This window comes from Camelus bactrianus, chromosome 5 (genome assembly GCF_048773025.1).
Source record: "Camelus bactrianus isolate YW-2024 breed Bactrian camel chromosome 5, ASM4877302v1, whole genome shotgun sequence".
NCBI classification, from domain to species: domain Eukaryota; kingdom Metazoa; phylum Chordata; class Mammalia; order Artiodactyla; family Camelidae; genus Camelus; species Camelus bactrianus.
In genome coordinates, this window is record NC_133543.1 from 27799592 (window position 1) to 27822047 (window position 22456).

The 22456-nt window shown below is 38.5% G+C and overlaps 1 long non-coding RNA gene across 1 annotated transcript in view; it reads left to right on the top strand.

Moving 5' to 3' along the window:
* LOC141577640 (uncharacterized) overlaps positions 1-22456 on the top strand; it is a 383621-nt gene that overhangs the window by 96194 nt on the left and 264971 nt on the right. The window contains exons 3-4 of the long non-coding RNA XR_012506872.1: positions 4871-4995; positions 8947-9038. This is a non-coding gene — a long non-coding RNA (uncharacterized LOC141577640). The remainder of the gene's footprint in view (positions 1-4870; positions 4996-8946; positions 9039-22456) is intronic.

Consider the following 22456-nt stretch of genomic DNA (forward strand, 5'->3'; position numbering starts at 1 on the left):
CATTAGCTGGTCTGGCTAGATCTCAAGAGAGGTGTAGGATTGCTTCTGTCTGCAAGGTAGAACTCTGATCTAAGGCAGGGAAATCCTGGTGTAAGAATCAAGTCTTCTTGATTCCTAAAAATATCATAGCCATCAAAGAAAAATGGACTTGCTTTCTTAGTTCTTTCTGATAAGCAGGCTTCCTTCCTCTCACTTGTCAAGTTCCCTCTTGTTGGTTACACTGCTAATACTTCCTTTGGTTCCTTTGTAGCATCTAGCCAAGAAAACTGGATAATAGACATTCCTTCTTTGGAACATAAGTTTCTGAAATAGGAACTGTGAGTCTTGCTTTCCATAGGGAAAATACTTTAAAGAAAATGCTGAAAGAGAGCTCTTGGACTAATTGATATTTTTATTTATTCAGGCACTATGTTAATCATAGCTTCTGTTGGCTATAAGAGAAGTCAAGGGTACAGAACTTTTAGGACTCAGAGAACTAAAGACAAATTTACTACAAATAAAGTTGAAACAAATGTCAAGTAAGATTAAAATCTGACTTACTCATAACTATCCTTTTTTTTTTTTTTACTATTTAATATAGAAATAGAATGGGGGGGGAGGGTATATCTCAGTGGTAGAGTGTATGCTTAGCATGCATGAGGGCCTGGATTCAATCCCCAGCACCTCCATTAAATAAAGAAATAAATAAATCTAATTACCTCCCCCACCTCAAAAGAAATAGAATGACATATTGAGTTATTGACAAAAATAATTTAAAAGCTTTAGTTGGTTTAAAATCATGAAATAGATGTTAAAGTCTATTATTAACAATTTAAAGCTTTGAATGGTACAGAAATTAATAAGTTTATAAAAATTACTGATTTTTAATCACTTCATCTTTTTATCTATCATCTTTTTTCGTATCTAGAATGAACTCTCTGAGCTTCCTCATAAAAACAAACTCAGATTTATTTTTCAAAACTATATTCAAAACAAAATAAACCAGAGCTTTTGGTTTCAAAGACAGCTATCTTAATCCATAGGCTACCTCCAGCAGAAATTAAAAATAATTTTGTATGAGGTAGTAACAATGTTGGTATTTGTCTGGGTGGTTTTCTCATTAGGAAAATAAGGACAATAATAGTACCTACCTCATAGGACTGGTAGGAAGATTAAGTGGGTCATGGAAAGCACTTATCATAATGCACAAATTATGATAAGTACTATAACAGGATTTGCTGTCACTGTCACTGAGCAAGACTCAGATATTAGGTACACTTGGTTATCATTCAATCACTGCTTTCAGTGAGCCATAATCTGTGAGGAGACGCAGGCAGGCAGGCAGGCAGGCAGACAGACACACACAGACACACTCTCACTCACATTAAGCTATAGTAAAATCTTTAATTGAGGAGTAACTGGAGTGTTGATTACATGGATGACAAATGTCAGGTTTTACGACTAAGAGTTTTACTCTTAGGGTCCAGTATGTAAAGTCTGCTGGGACTGGGTCAATTTAATGCCATTGCATATGCATTGTCTAGTTCATTTTCTGATCCACAGCTATTCATAAATATTGAGTGAGTGAATGAATAAAAGCATGATAAAGAATTTTGATTTTGTTTTGAAGTTCTCCCAACAGAGAAGTAGTATGCTTAGATTTACACTTTAAAAAATATTTATCTTGTTTGGATTAAGAGTAGCTAAGTGAGTTGTAGAGAGATCAACTAGGAGGCTGTTTCAGTAACTTAGGAGCCAAGTGATGAGAATGGTCTAAAGCAAGGAAGTGAGGACAGAGATGAGAAAAAGGATTCAAGAGATGATTTAGTTAGTAGAATCTATAGAATTTGTTGACTCATTCTTTGTAGAAGTCAAGTCAACGTAAAAAGAAAGTCCCAAGTTTCTGGCTTGGGCAGTCAGTAATGAGGTTTCTAACAATGGGGGATGATGTTGGTTTTAAGTTTGAATACTGTAACAGTGGAAATAAACACCCAGAGCCCAGGAGGTAGCTCCTGGATGGAGCCAGAGCTTTGGAAATCCTAGTCACATACGGTAGCATACTTGACAGTTTTACCTATGGCGAGGAGAAAAGGTATGGAAGACAAAGATGAGGGCAACATCGGCATCTAAGAAGTGTAGGAGAAGACTTTAAAGGAACTTGAGAAGAAGTGAAGAAAGAATTAGAAGAGTAGGAAGATTGTTCTTGATGTTGCAAAATGAGTGGTTAGTATCAAATCCAACAAAGCATATAACAAATTGAAATGTGTTCAAGGTATTGATCACCTTGATTGGAACTGTTTCAGTGCTGTAGTAGGGGTTACAGTATACTTGTAGGGAGTTGATGTACAAATGGCTAGATGCAAGGGAAGATATGCAAGACAGTCCACCCTTTGGAAGCATGATTGAAGAAAAGGGTAATGAGTCCAATGTTTCTCATTTATATGTTGATGGATATGGGGCCAATAGGGAAGGAAAAAAGATATAAAATAATGTCATGAAAAGTGAAAAAAGGTGTCAGCACGTGGACAAAACAATTCACTTCGCGTAGAAAATAGAGGTAAACATGTACAGAGACATTAAAATGTTAACACACTTGTAAATGAGAGACAGGAAGTTGGCAGCATTTATATGATAGTGTCTGTTCTCTCTGTAAGTTAGAGAACATCATGCTGAGTAAGACTGGCAGGCAAGGGGCTTAAGGAAATGAGGTGAATGAGTGGAGTGACTTTTGGGATAATGGAAAATGGAGCTAGTCATGGGCAACTTGGACTGGCCCATGCAGGGCATGCCGATGGCTTTAGGTATCAGAAGTGTCGGTTGGGTGAATTGCCCAGTTTCTGTGTTTTCCTCCAGCTATGGACAGCAGTACAAGTATAATTGTAAAAGGAAAGTGTATGGATTAATTATTTCCCAGGATTGTTTTAGGTCTGGATCGATGGTAGGAGGAAATGGAAGGGGCTGCCAAGACAGTTTACACTAGGGTTCTCACTTAAGAGAGAAGAAAATGAAAACAAGTTTCTTGAAAGATTTAGCAGTGATGAAGTAGAGAAATAACCTGCCAAGTTTCCTGAGGAATTACATGCATTTCAATTATGCTCTGATATTAAGAATTTGAAATTACCATCCCTACAATGAAACATTTCCAGTGCTTGACAAGGTCCGAGGGGTCACTGAAATGGATTGAGACATTTATTGAAATTAGGGGCATCAAGGGGCTGAGAGCCTGGGCATAGGATATAGAAAAGACCGTGGGTGAGTCAGAAAACCAATCACTTCTACATTCAGAAGTGTTCAGCAGCAGTCGCGGTGATTCACAGTGTAAACAAAACACTTCTAAATCCCTGAATAGTGGCCAGTTAACCTAAATATTTCATTAGCGTGTCTGTCCTAAAAGATTGAAACATTATAAATATAATCCACTAAGGGTTTTCACTTGCTATTATTGGCAGGACTGAATCGTATTCACTCCCTTATATGTATTTTAGTTTTGTTCTGTTCATGCATATGCGTAATATATGCACAAATAATATACACATCAATAATTATGATTCAGCATTCAAAGTTTTATTTCATTAGAAATTTCAGGTGAATAAACACTTCGGTTTGTGTGTGTATATGTGTATAATTTGTCTTTGCAGATTATTAAAAATCGCCATGCTTATCTAGATAGAGTGAGCCTGTGGCGGTCTGAACGAACTGCTTGCACGCTTGGTAATTTCTGCTTATTGTGTGAATCATATCTGTTGTTTTAGAAAAATTTAAACATGTCTTCAATAGCTGCAGTGAGGAGAATCCTGAAGGGAGTGTTAAAATATAAGGTTTAGTGTTGATGTGGGCACCGTTTTCGAGAGATTTTCACCTAAAGTGTTGCGGTCTCTGGGCTGACGATTTTCTTTCGCTTCACTTTTTAGCCTAGTTCTGCGCTGAAAAATCTGACCAGCTCTTTCTACCTGCAAATCTACAATCTCCTGAAATAATATTTGTTCAGATAACATCATTCTATTCCAGATAAAAACACCCCAGCCTTCCCCACAAGAAATAGCGTTATGGCAAGCATGAGCTATTGAAAAAGTTATATTGCCTCCAAGGGGGAACGCAGTCTTAATAAGACATATCTTCAAGACACGAAAAAATGTACTTTTCAAATCCTACATGCGTTATAAACCACCACTTACGAAGCCTTTGTTCTAAAGTGTTGCCAGTTTTACCTGAGGCAGGCATTTTACTGCATTTAAGAAGTCTCCAAGGACCTTAGGGAATCTTAGGTGAATCTGCAGGCCTGGTGGATGTAATGAAAACCAAAGTTTTTGTTTTGTGAAGCTTTCTCAAGGCTTTTCTCCTGGGCATTGAAATGTAACTTCCATTTTGCTAGTCTAAGTTCACCATGGAGTGCTGGCAGAAGTTTTAGGAAGAGAAATAGCCGGTGAATGTAATGAACTGAAAAATAGGGCTCTCTTCTCCTTCACCTGCTGTTCCACTCAGGAAACTGGTGGCAGAAAATATTGTTAATCTAATTAAAAATGAATGCATCAGTCAGCCCATAACAATGAGAGACCCGTGGTATTTTTAGAATCTTTTACATTTGTAGTTCATTTTGCTAGTTAGCTCTTGAAAAAATTACCAGGCAGATATCCACCAAGGTTGATTTTTCTCTCTCTCCCTTTAAAGTTCTCTCCTTTCTTCTTCAATGAATTCAGTGTTTCACCCAAATCGATTGAGTAAACCAGTTCACACCAGACTTCTAATGCTTTTTTTTTTTTTTTACTGTGTTGCTCTTTTCTGAGATATTTTCTGTTCCTCTTGCTTTATATATGTGAATTGTTTTATCATTTTTTGTTGAAACACATATTTTTTTTTTAACATATACTATATATACCTACTGCTGTTCTAGGCCCTTGAAATGTAGGAGCATACAAGGCCTTATAGACCCCTGCTGCCGTGGAGCTCCCGTTTTAATGGTGGTCAGACAAACAACACGCAAAGAGACTTCATAATCTACATGCACGTGACTGAGTGGTAAGTGTGGTGAAGAAATTAAAACGGTAAAGAACTGCAGAGTGGTTGATGGGCCTGAGTTTGTCCATTTCTTCTCGGTTGTCCTTTTTTTAGCATAGAGTTGTTTGTAGTAGGCTCTTAGGATCCTTTGTATGTCTGTGCTGTCGGTTATAACTGCTTTTTTCACTTCTGATTTTGTTGGTTTGGGCGCACTCCCTTTTTTTCTTGATGAGTCTGGCTAAAGGTTTTTCAATTTCGTTTATCTTTCCAAAGAACCAGCTCTTAGTTTCATTGATCTTTTCCATTGTCATCTCTTTTTACCTTTAAAAGTATGGCTTCTAGAAAATTGCACATTTTACATGTGTGGCTCACATTAATATTCCTGACTGCAGCACTGTGCAGAGCTCTTGAGGCTTGAAATTGGGAGTTGGCAAACTTACCCTGTAGAGAGCCAGACAGTAAATATTTTAGACTTTGTGGATCAAGAGAAAGGAATTGCACACATTATGCCTGTAGTCATGTAACCATTTAAAGTACAACTATGTAAAAATGTAAAAATCATCTTTAGATTGCAGGTCATATAAAAATAGATGGTGGGCCAAGTTTGGCTCATAGCCAGCTCTTGCCTTAAATTATAGGAGAAAGATGAAGGACTTAAGAACTCTGGGGTCAAATCCTGACTCTGCCACTTAGCCAAAAGGACTGTGGGCCAGGTGTATCTTCTGAGTTTCTTTTGCCTTGTTTGTAAAAAATAAGGATATTAACATCTATACCTTCAGGATATTATAGAGTTTAGTAAGATTTGATGCAATTGGTTTGTAACCCATTTGACAAAATGTCAGTTCTTTGTTTCTTACAAAATATGAGATGGCCAACAGATATTGGGGTATTTGGGAAGCGCACTTCTGGGGAAAATAGAACCCTCATGCTCACTCACACACACAGATTCTTTTGATATGAAAATGGGTCATGTAATAACATCCAAAATTGTTAGGACACAAGGTCTGTACATCAGAATGTGTGTGTTTTGACCCTGCAAAGAAAATGTGCAGCCTCTTAAATCAGATTACACCAAAATGTTAAGATTTGCTGAAAGCAACAAGAAGCTCTCTGATGGTGAAATTTCAAACGCCTAGGTTGGGAACTATCTCTGAACAAAGGCCCTACTTAAAGTGTATCAAAACAAATTGTGTAGAAAATAGCTTTCATATAGAGCACTTCCGATTCCTGCTTCTTACGACTTTTTAGGAGTGAGAGGTTTTGTCAGATCGTGACATGATGCTAGTATCCATGGGTTGAGGGAAAAAAAAAGTGGAATGAAAAATAACTTCCAAAAACTCTCTAAATATTTTATTACTTTTTTGTTTTATTAATCACAACAGCACACAAATGAATTTGGCAAGTATTAGTAACAATGTGTATGAGACATATAATTCATTCAGGATACAAATCAACTTTTAAGAGTACATGAACTGCAGATTCTTTGTATCTCTGAACCCTTAGGGCTTAAAAATCCCATATGCACCACCTTGGGAGAATAATACCTATCCTCTGTGATGAATTCATGAGAAATTTAGAATTTATTTCATTTTTGCAGTGTTACTGTTTTGCACTAAAGCACTCCCATTTGCCGCCACTGTGTACCCTACAGTAATGCCCCTAACTTCTATAATCTGTTTCAGTCTTATCCATGTCCTCACTTTTTATATGTGTCTTACACCACAGTCTCACTGTATGCTCCAGCATTTGGCCGTCTAGCATAATTATGCGTCGATCCTGAGGGTCTCTTTTGCGGGTCTCAAAGGCAAAGGCAGAAGATGGAACTATTTACTGGTGGCCACTGTTTCAGTAGCTCATGGCTCAAATGCAACGAAAGATGATGGCTGAGTCTAAACAGATGCCCCTTTGAGAATTTTCAAAAACTCAACTTTACCACCATTGCATATGATGCACTGTAATTGTCATGCAAAGTTGTTCTATGCTTTTTCAAGGTTTCTATGCAATTTAGTGAAAATATTAAAAATTGTGAAGGGGAAATCAGCCTGAGCTCTAAGCTTCCTTATTAACTGATGGAAATGTTCATCTGCCAGCATTTATTTAACGCCTAAAACAGAGCACAACTCTAGAGACTTCTTTGTCACTCAAAGTGACAATTATTTGGAAGGTCAGTTGTTCAAAGTAGAACTTACCTGCTCTTCTCTCCATAAAACTTAATTACTATTAGAGGCTTGTCCTCATTATTTGTTAGTTTGGTTTTATACTTATGTGAGGGAGGAGTATGTGATGTTATCCTACAAAGAAGATAAAGCCAGATTGCTTGGATTCAAATTCTGGGGTTTCCATACATATTATGGGATCCTAATAAGTATTTTAACTTCTCTGTTCTCAGTTTCATCTGTAAAATGGATATATTAATAGTATTTACTTCATAGGGTAATTATGAGGTTTAAATCACTTAATATTTATAAAGTGTCTGGCATGGAGAAAGCCCATATAGATGGTTGTTAATTATAATTGGGAAGCAGAACAGATCTTAATAGTTTAAAGACTTAATTGGCAAGATTGTATGCCTTTCTATTTAGAAAGCTTTATAAGAACTCCTATAATTTAAATAGGAAGGTTTCATCATAAATATCCTTTGAAGATTGTTAAAATTTTGAACTAAAAAATATCTTAGAAAATTTAAATTCCAACTTTCCTCCTTCACTAATGGGAAAACTGAAGCTTAGTGCGGTGATTTGTTGAAGAATACAAAGCTAGTCAGTCACAGAACTTGGAATAAAACTGAAATATTTTGATTGCTGACCTAGTGTTTCTTTCAGGGCACCGTACTGACACAATTACCTTTCTACAACCAAATGTGTCTGTGGTTCCAAATTTTTTCCTACATATTTCAGGATCCAAGTTTAAAGAAAATAGATGCATTGTGACTATCAGACCAGGAATGTACTTTGTTCTGGTTTATAGTTACCAAATATCATACAGGACATTAGTTGTGTTTGAATTTCAGATAACACATTTGTTAAAACTATTACATGGGACATACTTCTCTGAAAAAATGTTCCTTGTTTATCTGAAATTAAAGTGTACCTGAGGAGCCTGTATTTTAATTTCCTAAATCTGGCAACCCTTTCCAGCCACAAAGACGATTTAATCAGTGAATGAATATACATGAATTAACAATTCTTGTGTGGACAAGTGGGACAAAACACATAATCTAAGTTTGTGGCACTTCGTGAAGAGGGGACAAAAGCATCATATTTGTAAAGAGCAGATGTTATCATCATTACAGCCTCATCTTTGACCTAGATATGTGTGTGATATTAATACAGCCAAACCTCCTTGTATTACATTTCACCTTATCATGCTTCAAAAACACTGATTTTTTACAAACTGAAGGTCTGTGGCAACCCTGCATTGAGCAAGTTTATCGGCTCCATTTTTCCAACAAGATTTGCTCATTTTGTATCTCTGTCACATTTTGGTAATTCCAGCAGTATTTTCAACTTTTTCATTATTATTAAATTTGTTATGGTGATTTGCGATCAGTCATCTTTGATGTTACTGTGGCGAAAAGATTACAACTCACTGAAGGCTCAGATGATGGTTAGCATTTTTTAGTAATATTTTAAAATTAAGGTATGTCATTTGTCTTTTTCAGGCATAATGCACATTTAATAGACTATAGTATAATATAAATATAACTTCTGTATGCACTGGGAAACCAAAAATCGTGTGACTCACTTTGTTGTGAAACTTGTTTTATTGAGGTGGTCTGGAACCATCTCTCTGAGGTATGCCTGTAATAAATGTGAATGTTGAACGGTCTCCAAGTGCCAGACACTTTATAATTTCTTTATGGGTGTTTCTCATTTAGTGATCACACAGCCTAACTCATTAAGTTACCCTCATTATATATGAGATGGATGTCAGTCCGGGCTTATATCCACAGAAGTTTATTTTTTCTCACAGTGTGTCTATCAGGGGTGTCTGGCAGTCTTGCTCCATGGAACCTGATAAAGCGAGAGGCTTCCATCCAGAACATCCTGCATCTCGTGGTCCAGGTAAGAGAGATCGTCGTGGAGCTTTGTCATGGCTCTTAATGCTCCTGCTTTCAGGAGCACATGCCACTTTGACACACGCATTGGCCAAAGTAAGACACACATCCGCGCCTGAAGTCAGTGAGGCAAGAGAATCTAATTTTTCCCCAAGACAGCAGCAGATATTTTGAGCAATAATAGCTTGTACCTGATGAGGAAGTCGAGGCAGAGAGAAGGGATTTGCCTGCAGACACATAGTAAGATTTTTGATTTGACCATTCTGAGTCCGCAGCCTGTGTCTTTAACCCTCTACTATCCTGTCTTGTTATGGGAGGACACAGCCTGGACACTCACTTACATCTGTTAGGATAAATACTGGGCATGTTGATTCTGAAAGGAGAAGACACTGGGATTTGTGTCAGGCTGGGTACTCCTGGCTGCCTCCCCTGGGGTGGCCGCTCCAGAATTAGCAGTAAGGTCACACTGGGGACCTTGCTTTCTGCACTGTAGACAATACTGTAATTGAAATAGGATGTCATTTCTGTTGTGTCATAGCGGGTTTTTAAAAATGTATAAATAGTGTCCTGCACTTTAAATACAATCCATTAGCGAAGCCCAGACACTATTAGCCAGTGGAATGACTTTTGGGTCCCAGATGTTTGTATACTTTTCCCCCCTGATTCCCATGATTGCTGCTGAGTGGCTACACCTCCTTTACCAGGTTGAATAATACATCACACTTAAACTGACACCTCGCCAGAGACAGAGTGCTTCTGCAAGGCCTTGCAGAGCCCGAGCTGTTGAAAATGAATGGATATTAAAGTGAAATATTAGGCCACATAGTAGAACATGGCTTGTTGCATAAGAATGTTAAAATGATGTTATTGGCAAGTTGGAGAACACAGTAAGGAGAAAATGATTATAACAGCTAGTAAAAAAATGATGTCTTATGAAAAATTCATTTACTACCTTAAAGGGCTTGTTCATAATTGTAACCATTTTCCCATTGTGGTGAGAAAGCATAAATCCTTTTTTCTTCCACGCTAAGGTAGGTAATTTTTTCTGTTTTCTTTTTGAACATGCTTTCATAACTTAAATCTCTTTGCATTTCTCTAATTGATGATAGAAATAAATTTTCCTCAAATCAACATCAAGCGAAGCAGAAATTTGCATATGATATTTCTGAGAGGAGATTCTGAGAACTCTTTCTTTGTCATGTAATTTTACAAGTACGTTTTATGGCACATAATTTTACCATAAACAGCCACTTCACAGTCAAGCATTTAAGGGATCCAGAGCAAGACTTTATAATCAAGAAGCATTTGGAAAAATTACTATAGGTCCAGACTTTTGAAACTTCTCCTTCTGGGAATGTATATAAACCTTAAAAGATAAGGCTGACGTTGGGTTCCACACCATATTTGATATTCTTCTTCAGGTAAGAAAGGACATTTTTATTGGTAGTATGTTGTGGGGTCACTTGGCTTCTCTTTTTAAAAATAAGCCTCACATAGAGAACAATGCCAAGAAGCCTGAAGTCATGTGTTTCAATACATCCACCTCTCTTCAGCTAAAATAATACACTGATTAAAAAATTTTTATTCCATCATGTTTTAGATTAACTGGGCTTAGAGTGCTACACCAGAGCCAACAAATGCTCAACTGATGATGGTTGAATATGGTGATGAGGATGGAGCAGAGAAATTGTTCGCAACCCTGGCTCATGTTGGAATCACCTGTAGAGACTGACAAACTCCTGCTGCCTGAGTTGCATTCCCAGAGTTTCTGATTTCACTGGTTTGGAGTGCTTGCCTCGGCACCAGGATTTTATACTTGCCCGGGTGATTCTAATGTACAGCTCAGGTTGTGAATCACTGGCATCAGAATCAGGGGAGGGAAAGCACATTGATCAAGAGTGGGACAGACAGGGATCTTGTGGAGGCATTAATGGCCTCATTCTTTTCTGGTAGAATTGCCAGTAACCTGTTCCTGCGCCTTCTCCCCCGCCTACTGGTGTCTGCCGCCTCTTTTTCGCTTTCTCTATCACGTGTGGAATCCTTACTGTGTGCCAGAGAGAGTGCCCTACTTGGAATCACTCACTGAATCCCCAATACAAACGTGTGCTTTAGGTAATAATATTACCCTGTTTTGCAAACAAGGAAATGGATGACCTGGCAGGTCTAGTAAGGCAGCATGGACACAGTGCTGCATCCACGATGGCTTCGTGCTTGGGTTCCTGTTTTAAAGGGATGAACCCAGAAATGTATCTGTTCTAATTACCATTCTCTCAGTTGCAAAAGTGCCCAATTCACAATTTGTGTTTGAATTAGTGTATGTGAAGTGGAACTACTTTTGAAATTTCAGAAACACTCCTTTTCCCAACCTCTCCCTCTTTAGTTTCTTGTTACCATGTAAGACTCACTCAATCGGCAGCTATTAGGCAGGATTAAGTACTATATTCTGTTTATATACGGATATCCCTAAGTGAGGAGATGAGTTTGGTAACAGATTTTGCTACTGCATTTTTTTTTTTAAACATGGTAACCAAAGCTTTCCAGATTCTCATACTGACCTTCCATCATTGGGAACTTAGGTCAAATCTAGGAAATCGTGATAAAGGAGCAAAGATGACGTTTGAATGATGACACTGTACTTAGACGTCACATGAACACAAGGACATGAAGGTGGATACAAGGAAAGGAAAGTGCTAATTCTCTAGAGATTCCTTTGCAGTCAGACAATAGCAACTTTGCAAAGGAACCATCTCCTCCTTAAGACTAAACTTGCCTTCTGCAGTCATTCTCTTTGCCTTAAGTCTCAAGCTCTTATGCGTGTGTTTTGCACCATGATTTTGTATCCATTTATATTTTTCAATACCATTCTTGCTCTAATGCTCTTCTGTATACTTTATACAACAAAGCTAATTTATAGCATGAGCATGGATTATAAGCAACTAATATGTGGTTAGGGAGGGAAAAACCCTGTGGAAGGAGGAACAAGTCTGGAGATATTTTATGATATTAATAAAGTGGAACACTGTGGATGGATTAGCTATCAATTTGCCTTTCTGTTTATCTTTTATCTATCAATCCGTCGATCAATAGATCGATCCATCATCTTGCAGGGAAGATTATGAGACCAAAACTTACCTCCTTCAAAATTTGTTTTGTGTCTCCTTAGGAAATTTTGACATCTCAGTATGATGATTTTATATAAGCATAGCACTAAAAGTGGTTTATTTTAGTTTTGTTTCCCTCAACTGATGCCAAAGATAGTGATCACTTTCATTGAGAGCATGACCATGTTTGCTGCCAAAGAGGAAGCCACAAAACTCCCTGCTACTGACTGAGATTCTCCAAGGAGTGTCTTTAATCATAATGAATGTGATTAAAGATAAACTATGAGGTCATAAGACATATAACAAGTAACCACCAGTGTGCTCATTGCTGTTAAAACTCACCTCAGAAATCAGTTGAGTCCCAAGGGGCTTCTATTGTTCTCAACGTTTTGAAATGCTTCTGCTGAATATATTTTTCATGATTACTGCATCAACTTTTTTTTTTCCACTTTTGGAATAACTATGTACTTGAAGATGTTAGATATTTTGTTGATTTTGTACGTTCAGTGATAAAAGCAAGATGTTGTGCTAAATTTAAACAGCATAGCCCTATATGCAAGAGTTCTCCCTCTGAATAGTGACTCTCTTTCTAAATAATCAAGAACTAATTTGCACTCAGAGGAAGACCTGATTATTTTGGGTTAAAAGACTTTCTCAGTAAAAGAGCTTGAAGAAGCAACTATATATATTGTCTTCAGTTCATTGTGGGAAAAGCATTTGCTGCATTCATGGGCCATCTGAGGAGCACTTCCCGAGAGATTTTGAGTTGGACACTTTTCACTTTTCACATGTCACTATTGTGACATGGTCACAATAGATCTGGGAGAGATGAAAGGGAATTCCTCCCAGTTTTCATTTTCTAAATGACACGTCAGAGCTGGTGCTTCTTTTGGTGCTGTCTATGATACAAAAATAAGTGTTTCTTGACTCACTCTCCTGCATCCCAGACCCTTACAGGGTGACCTGTGCATTTAGGTCCAGTGGATGCACTGTCACTTACCTTTCTTGCTCCATCCTCTGCGTCCTTAATTTCACATACCTCCTGTTGAAGACAGGAGCAGATACTTAGCAAAGAGCATTTTACACACAATCAAGGATGCCAGATTATTATAATAAGTAAAAGTGAATTTGATTAAGGAAACTGCCAGAACCTTTTAGATTCATTCTTATAAAGTGAGAGATCAAGTTGGGAAATAGCCAGGTGACTGTCTAGATGTGATTAAAATATAATGGGGCTGCTTTTCTTGCGTGGGATATAAAGTGGTTTTGGAGGCAAAGCCAAAAAGAGAATTGGGAAGGTATTTTGAACAATGAAAATTACACTGGATTAAGAAGATAGCTCTACAAGGTGACTCTTTGACAGACTGTTGTCTTGTCTGTACCTAATCTGTGCAACTTTTCATAAAAGATGTAGTACCTCACACTTCATAAATTACCAAATGATTGATTTATTCAGTGACTTCAAAGACTCTTCTTATTCTGTATAGTCATGTCTCTGACAATACAAAGTGATTTAGTTTGATCAGAAAAGTTTTGCTTAGTATTTATTTATAAACTTAACTAACGTGAGTTAAGCTGAATAAATAGTGATGGTAGTAATGACAGTGGGAGAGGTGTGCTGTTTCCAATACTCTAGGTTTCATATTATTAATCTACACAGAATGAACCGAGTGGGAGCCTGTGGAGCAACAAGTGACCCCTAAGGGTACCTGTGGCCCTCAATGGCATCTGTTTCTTTGTCCTAATAGCCAACAGTTTAGTACCAAGGCCCTGGGATGTTGTTAACTCATTTTTGTATTGTTGGAAGTTCAGTTTAAAAGCGTCACATCTAGGGAGTGATGTCTAGCCAGATGTCTGAGTAAGTCATCTCTCACTTGTGCCCTCCATGGACAACAATAACTTGGCATTCATTCTCAGACAGAAGTGCCTTTGTGGTGGCTGTGGAATTCAGGTGGGAGATGGTGAAACCTTGGTGCAGTCCCAGGAGGCTGCAGTGAGGAGAGCTATTTTGAGAAGAGATCTGCATGCAGGCAGCTGACTTGCCGAACCTTGTCCCAGCTGTAAACCTGAAATAGCTTTGTGCCCGGAGGGATCAGCTGAAGCCTCATTTGCTTTGGTTCCATCGTCAGAACCATACACAGGACCCAGAGGATACTCGCTCACCCCTATGTTAGGCAGTAAGCAAACACATGTAATTTGCCAGGAGCTGAGAGGTGGAGAAATGGGGAGATGTTGACCAAAGGGGACAAACTGCCGGTTATAAAAGGAGTACATTCTGGGGATCTAATGTACACCATGGTGCCTATAGTTACAATACTGTATTATATACTTGAAAGTTGCTAATAGAGCATGTTATTTAAATGTTCTCACTACAAAAAAAGAGATAATTATGTAAGGTGATGGAAGTGTTAACTATGTTGTAATCATTTTGCAAAATATAGGTGTGTAAATCATATATGCAGCTTAGACTTACAAAAATAGTAAAGTGAGTCTCTTGTAGAGAGTAAAAAAAGTGCACTGATATTATATACTTATAACTTTCTTTTTAAATGGCTATTAATAATACCATATAGGCAAAACTATAGTAGTTACTTTGAAAGCTTTGTTATGAAAACTTACTTTAAAAAAAATTAAGCTGAGCATTGAAATTCAATAGGGTTTCCAAAATGAAAATTGTAGTGGGCAAGGCAGAGCCTACAGTTTAGGGGAAATAGTGAAAATCAGAGAATAGAAGAAAAATGTCCTTTGAGGTAAGAATGAGGCCATCTGTTATATCACTAAGTAAAAAAAAAAAATTAAAGTTTTATCCTACTTTCCTACCACTGAAATGCTTTGAGGATCATAAATTTGGGAAAATGAATTAAATTTAATATAACTACAATACAAATGTTTAAAATATGCTAATATTTTATAGATACTGGCATATCTGGAAATACAGTAGTAAACACTAGTGAGTTGTAATGACAGAACTCACGTGGAAGAATACGTGGCTCGTGGCAGTACTAACATGCTAGCCAGCCAGTTTTCAGTTATTATTTGTTAATTTGAAGATGTTCCCAGTTGGTTAGCATTTTAAAAAATATGTATGGTTGTCATACCTATTCAGCTAATTGCTGAATTTTATTTTAGAGGAAAAATGCTGCATTTTGTGTTTTAAATGTGTCATTTTCAGGTTGGTGAAAAAAATGATTTCTGTATAGGTTGGCCAATTAAAAGAAGCTGTAAACTTTCTAGGGTTTGAAAACACTATAAAATCCTTAAATCACACGGATTCTCTTGCCCCTGGCAATTGGCTTTGGCAGTTATAAAATTGATTTTTGGGGGGTCTTGAATCTGATCCAGCATCCCAGCTAATTGGAAAACCATACTTGTGATATAGCATGTCTTTAAAGTGGTCAAGGCAGCAGATGGTCTCTAAAGCAAATTACAAGCTAACATGCCCAATTCAGACATGTTTGACAGCAGCACTCAAGATGCAAAAGGAAAATGGACAACATTCTATTACTCTTACGATGGCAGTATATTACATATAGCCATTTGCATTTTGAAGGAGACCTGAGGCATATGCGTTTTAAATAACAGTTTCTTATTAAAGCAAAACCTCCTTCCTCCAGTACCTTGGTGAAGTCTCCTGTGCATTCCTTCATGTGGGGTTTATATATGCAGTCTTTCAGTTTGAAAGTGCTTTTATGATCTTGTAGGGCACTTAGGTCATAATAATCATGCTGTGTCCTCCCCAGCAAAAACAGTCATTTCCTGGTATCTCTTCTCCTCCAGTTATCTGTACAGCACACCCTGGTGTCTCAGAAAGTCAGATATAATTAAACTGTGGCGAGGGGGCGCTCACACTCTTGACTCACTCTCACTGCTCTAGATGGATAGATCTCATCACTCAGACATGGCACAGGAGTCTGAGCTCTGTTACTTGTGTCAGAGACACCAAGGGCCGTTTCCCTTCATTTGCTTACTCAGCATCTGGGTGAGACTTGATAGGCAGCTGGCGGGTCAGAATCATCTCCCCCTCAAGCAGGTACCATGGAGTTTTTCATTATGAAGGACGCTTCCCCTAGAAAATTTGACAAGATCACAGGAGTCTTTCATGGCTCTTTTGTGGGAAAATCATACTAATCATATAGTTGAGGGTCAGATTTAGTTGACCACCAAACAGTTCCCTGCCTTTGTCTGAGTAAGGGAGCTAACTCTGCTTACCTTCATTCGTCACAGTGTTTATTTTACTTTGATGGCACGGCGGCAATGAAATTATTCGCTCTTTAGGTTTTTCTTTAGGGTCACATGAAACATACCAGACATTTCCACCCTCTGATAATATATTTCGTTAGCAGGAATGAATATTACATTCATTCTGTATCACACATCGTATACTAGGCATATCGTAGACACTTGGAAAATATTGCTTGACCAACTGATTATATGCCAGGCCCATGATCCTGCTGGTTTTGTTAAATGATCAGGAGTGTTGCCTTGCTACCACTTATCCAGCATGTGACATATTTTGGAATCTCTCTGGATGTTTCTGGCAATTCATTTGATTTTGATATATTCTTCAGGACACTTCCCGTCCTCCAAGTAGCTGTAAAATTTGAATATTTTCAATAGTTTTGTCAGAGATTGAATGCCATTAAAGGAAAGTCTAAATGATGAAGTTTTCATTTCTCATCTGGATACATTTTATTACAAAGCAGATGCAGCTGCTTTTGGGGAGTCTGTCAGTTCAAGGAGACAGCATTTTAGTTCAATAGTTTTACACTGTTATACTCAAAGCTTAGGAGGGAAATGCTTACCACCAGCCATGTGGATAGAAATGCTCATTTGCCAAGAAAAGCTTAAGAAAAAAAAAAAAGATGCCCAGTTTCATCTGTTGTAGAATGTATGCACTTTGCAACTCAGCAACTTGATGTGACACAACTTGTATGTGTATTAAAATGAAGAAATAGGCAGGGGTTTTCCGCTTAGTCCACCTTGCTTTCTTGTCCTTTACATTTCACGAGTACATACCAACTGTAATATCTTTCATAGTTTGCATTTTGTATTAACATGTAGGAACACGGCGTCTGTGTGTTTTACAGGCGAGGCAGTGACACTGCAATTTTTACTTTGTTTGGCCAAGGGCATTTGGCTGAAGCTGGGGGGTGGGCCGCTTTTCTGTTAGGCTTTGGCTTTGCTGATACTCTCTAAGTGTACCCAGAAGCATCACTTCTTGGGCAATTAGTTCTTGGGTGTTGGATTTTTTTTTTTTTTTAATGTTTTTGGAAGTTCTTTGGGACATGAATGAAGCAGTCATCTGACCCTTGCTGAAAGAGAAAGACATGTGACTCTCCTGATCTATGCAGACGTTTTGGGCAAGCAGTTGGGTCTCCTGTGGGTCACTGTGCAGTGCTGGTTAGTGTTGATGAGGGCTGTGGCCTCTTACTGAGAGATGCTAATGGAATTATTTTAATAATCTTTTACTGAGCTTGGGACAGCTTGTTTCAGAGGCATCCTGCATGGAAAAAACTCCAAAAAGGGGTTGCTTTTACTCACCTGCTTTGTGTTTTGCACGAACAGTTTGGCAACTAGAAAATACACACAAGAAAATTCAGTAACTCCGGAGAGGGAAGGAGAATCTTGAGGAGAAATATGTCTCCTTTCCTCCCTCCCAGGTGCTATTGATCTCTTAAATCAAGACATTGAGACTTGAGTTTGATCTCAAAGCTAAGGGTGAGAGCATTGTCTCTGACAAGTCAGACTTCTGCCCCTGGGCAAACTATCAATCTGAATTGTGTTGCCAGGCCTTTAACCTCTCCATCTCTGCTGCACCACAACGTGGACTGATGCAGAGACATAAGGTGTGAAAAATGTGAAAGACTCCTCATTTTTGGGCGCTGGAGTATTGTGGAATCTTGGGTTTTTAAAGGAACATTGTAAAGTTAGCTAAGCAGTTCTCCACCTTCTGATGTCTAATACAGACCCTCCTAATGAGCTGAGAATATACCAGATTTTCAGTTCAACCTCCCTGTGACTAGGAGGAGGCCAAGGAGCCTGAGCTCTTCTTCAGAACTAGTGAATCCTGGGATTTTCTGAGATGTACAGCTTCGGGGAATTAATCACTGTTAGTTCCATTTAATAAAAGTCTACTCTGCTCATTATTTAGTTTATTTTTTTTTATTTATTTTTTATTGAAGTATGCTTGACTGACGACACAGCTACCGTGGGTGTGCTGGTGTGCAGGGCTGGCCTCCGGCCTGGTTGGCTGCCAGGACCTGCATCATGGGAGGGCTGCCAGCCACTGGTGGGTGGGGCTGGGTCCCAGCATAACTGGCAGCAAGTCCCAGAAAGACCTGGCACAGGTCCAGGGGCTGATGTTGGCCTGCTGGTGAGTGGGGCTGGTTCTTGACGATCTGGGGGCTGGTGCCTGCCCACTGACATGCAGGGCTGGGTCCTGGTGTGCGCCGACTATGGGGCTTGGGGATCCTGGAGCTGGTACCAGCCCACTGATATGCAGGGCTGGGTTCTGGGGAAGCTGGCTGGGAGGCCTGTGGCCGGGCGCATGGCTAGTGCTGATCCACTGCTGGGCAAAGCTGCGTCCCTGCATGGCTGGCTTCTTAGAATGGCGTGTCCCAGAAGAGGTGCTGCCGGGAGTAGTGTGTGGGTAATCCCCTTGTGCTAATTCCCTAGAGGGAGTGCTCCAAAGTGGTCTTATCATTCCAGTGTCCTCATGCAGAATGAGTTCCCCCAGATGGCTGCTGCCAGAGTCCTTATTCTTAGTCCCAGTTGCCTCCTGCGTCTCTGAAAGGCTCTTCAAGACCAGTAGGTAGGTCTGACTCCGGCTCCTTTCACATCATTGCCTTTGTAGTGTCTTGGGGGCATGTGAGATTTTCCTGTGCCATTGAAGAGTGGAGTCTCTGTTTCCTGTAGCCTTCTGGTTCTCCTGTATGCAAGCCCTGCGGACCTTCACAGCCTGTGAGGGTTCATCTTCCTGGTTCAGGACCCCAGGTCTGGGGAACCTGATGTGGGGAGACCCCCTGGGGAGAACTTCTGTAATTGTGGTTATCTCCAGTGTGTACTGGTCACCTGCTTGGGGATGTGAGTCTTCATTATATCATGTCTCTGTCCCTCACACCCATATTGTTGTGGTTCCTTCTTTATATCTTTAGTTGTAGAAAATCTTTTCTGCTAATCTTCAGATTGTTCTAATCAATTGTTGCTCTGTAAACGGTTGTAATTTTGCTTTGCCTGTGGGAGGAGGTGAGCTCAGGGTCTCCCTACTCTGACATCGTGGCCACACTGCCTGTGCTAATTATTTTATCAACACAATACTATTTAATTTGTACAACATGTTTATGAGGTAGATGTTTTTACAGATAAAGAAGGTGCAGAGAAATTAAATACCATGTTTGTTGCTTATCTCATTTAATTAGTTGTGGATCTGGGATTCCAGCCTAGGTTTATCTCGCTGTTAAGACCATGCTCTCTCTATCATACTAAGCTATTTGAAAATGCTTAGCTCCTAGAAAACTAATGTTTTTTTCTTTTTCTGCTAGATTTTTCTTTTTTCCCAGTTGAAGCAATGTGTAACTGTTTGCTACTAATAGTTTACTAACAAAGACCATATTTTTGTATCTTTGTTGAAATTTTTGAAGTCTAAGTAGATATTTGTATGCAGTGCCCAGTCTTGCATTCTCTTCCTGAGCTTAAGATGATTTAACACCTCCAAATCAAATCCAGAAGCCCAGGGAAACCCAGAACCTATGCACAGTATTATTTTTAATTTTCTGTCCTAACTGAGGTCCTTGATCAGTGCTGAGCCTTCTTGTAGTGCTGCAGTGCAGGATGACTTTCACTCAGAGTCAGTCTACCTACCCTCAGCTGCCAGTGCTACTATGTGTGGTCTGAAGAGAAAGGAGAAATTTGTCTTGAACTATGCTTAAACGATTTTTAAACCTTGTTTACTAAAATTTTGAATGGGCTTGGATTTTACAATTTGAACATGTTCAAACTGCACCAGCACATTTATGTCCAAGCATGATTTCAGCCTCTCTATTCCCTGAGGACAGCAGGTGGCCCATTTCCAGGGCTTGGTCCCTCAGTTTTTCTGTGCCTGAAAGGATCTTCCTCTAGTTCACTCTGAAGATATTTATTCCTTCTTTACAGTACTGAACTGGCATTACTTTCATGGTCCTCCTCCCGTTTTCTTAGTCCTATCTCTGTTTCCTATCATATCTGCATCTGACTGAGAGTCTGTGTATTTCCAAGTGTAGGTATTCATAAATCTATATAACAGATAATTCATTTAGCCCATTGTAATGTGAACCCCTCCTTCTGCCTCTTTGAATCTAAGAACCTAGCACCGTGTCTAACACGTAGTAGTCACTAGGTAGGTTTCCCAATTAAAACTAAACACTCTAAATTTCATTAACACTCTGAATTTCTAAACACTCTGAGTTACATTATGGAATAATTGGTTTAACAGATTCTGCTGGGTTTCACTAAAGAGGAAGATGTACTTCTCAAGGCAACAGATTACTGAACAGCTGTGTCTTACTGAGATATTTGGAACATTGAAGGAATTTCTGCCACCATTTTTTTTTAATTGAAGTACAGTCAGTTACAATGTGTCAATTTCTGGTGTACAGCACAATGTCCCAGTCATGTATATACATAAATTCATTTTCATATTCTTTTCCATTAAAAGTTATTACAAGATATTGAGTATAGTTCCCTGTACTATACAGAAGAATTTTTTAAATCTTTTTTTATGTATAGCGGCTAACATTTGCAAAACTGAAACTCCCAAATTTATCCCTTGCTATCCCCTTTTCCCCAGTAACCATAAGATTGCTTACTATGTCTGCCGTTCTTTTCTGGGGGGGAGAGTGTCTGTTAGGTTTGTTTGTTTATTTTTAGGGGAGGTGCTGAGGACTGAACTCAGGACTTTGTGTATGCTAAGCATGCGTTCTACCACTTGAGCTACACCCTCCCCCCACCCATGTCTGCCATTCTTTAATTGAGGCAAGATCTAATTGTTGCCTGCTTCTTATAAAAAATTATGTAGCTTATTATTTTAGAAACTTGAAAGAATCACTAAGTGTAAAAATGATAAAACCATTACAACTGAATTACAGTGTCCCTTGATATAGGCAGTATTCTTTTCCAGTCAATTAACAAAATGTTTTAACTAGCAAGAGACATGTTTCTATTTTCTTCCTATATATGTGTCTTTGTATTTTAATAAGATTTAAAAAAAAGTTGGCTAGAGTACTCATAGAAGATATATTGTTTTGTTTGAAATAAAGTTCTAATAGTTCTTAGGGAGACCCAGTGTTGTAATGGCTGTAGACCAGGGGTTGGCAAGCTAGGGCCCGTAGGTCAAATCCAGCCCATCACTTGTTTTTGTGGGAGTTATGAGTGATTTTGAAAATTTTAAGTGGTTGAAAAATCAAAGGAAGTATAATATTTCAGGGCATGTGGAAATTATATAAAATTCAAATTTCAGTGTCTATGAATGAAGTTATGTTGGAACCCAGCAATGGTCACTCATTTATATATTGTCTGTGGTTGCTGTTGTGCAACAGAGGTAGAGCTAAGTGGTTTTCACAGAAACAGTCTTGCCCACAAGTCTAAAATATTTGCTATATGAACCCTTACAGAAAGTTTGCCAATCTGTCCTCTAGAAAATGTGCTTCTAGTGTTTCTTCCATTGTCAGTTTATCTCGGGAGAAATACACCATTAGTCCATATTAACATGCTGCACTGGCCAGTCTGTGCTCACAACCTTGCATGATGAGACATCAGTGTGATTCAGTCCTGGAGTTTCTGATAAGTCTAGCTTGTATCATAAAAAAATAAATAAAGTTTAAATGTAGTCTCCATTCTTGTTTGTCTCGCACATTTCAATTAATAAGGATGAATGGAAAACGTTCCTCCAAGACTCATTAGTGTGTCACAGAGATAATAGGGATTTATTAAACCAAAGTATTTTCATTTTCTATAATCCACTAATTATTCCTAGGTGTCATCCTGCTCTGTACCCATTAAAATAAAAATTTTTATGACTCCTGGAAAAGGCTACAGATTGGAATAAGAAATTCAATATTCGGCTATGTCCTTCAAAATAGTCTTCTCAAATTTAAGCATCTTTGTAGTCTGAAGCTTTTGGTTTGAAAAAATGAGGTTTTTTGATAGATAAAAAACTTTTATAAAAAATTTCATATCTAAGCCTTAACAAGATTACAAAAAAAAAAAGGATTAAGCCTCATTTGGGTTTTTTTTTTTGTTTTGCTTTGTTTTTTGCTATCAGCCATCCAAGAAGAAGGGTATATTACAA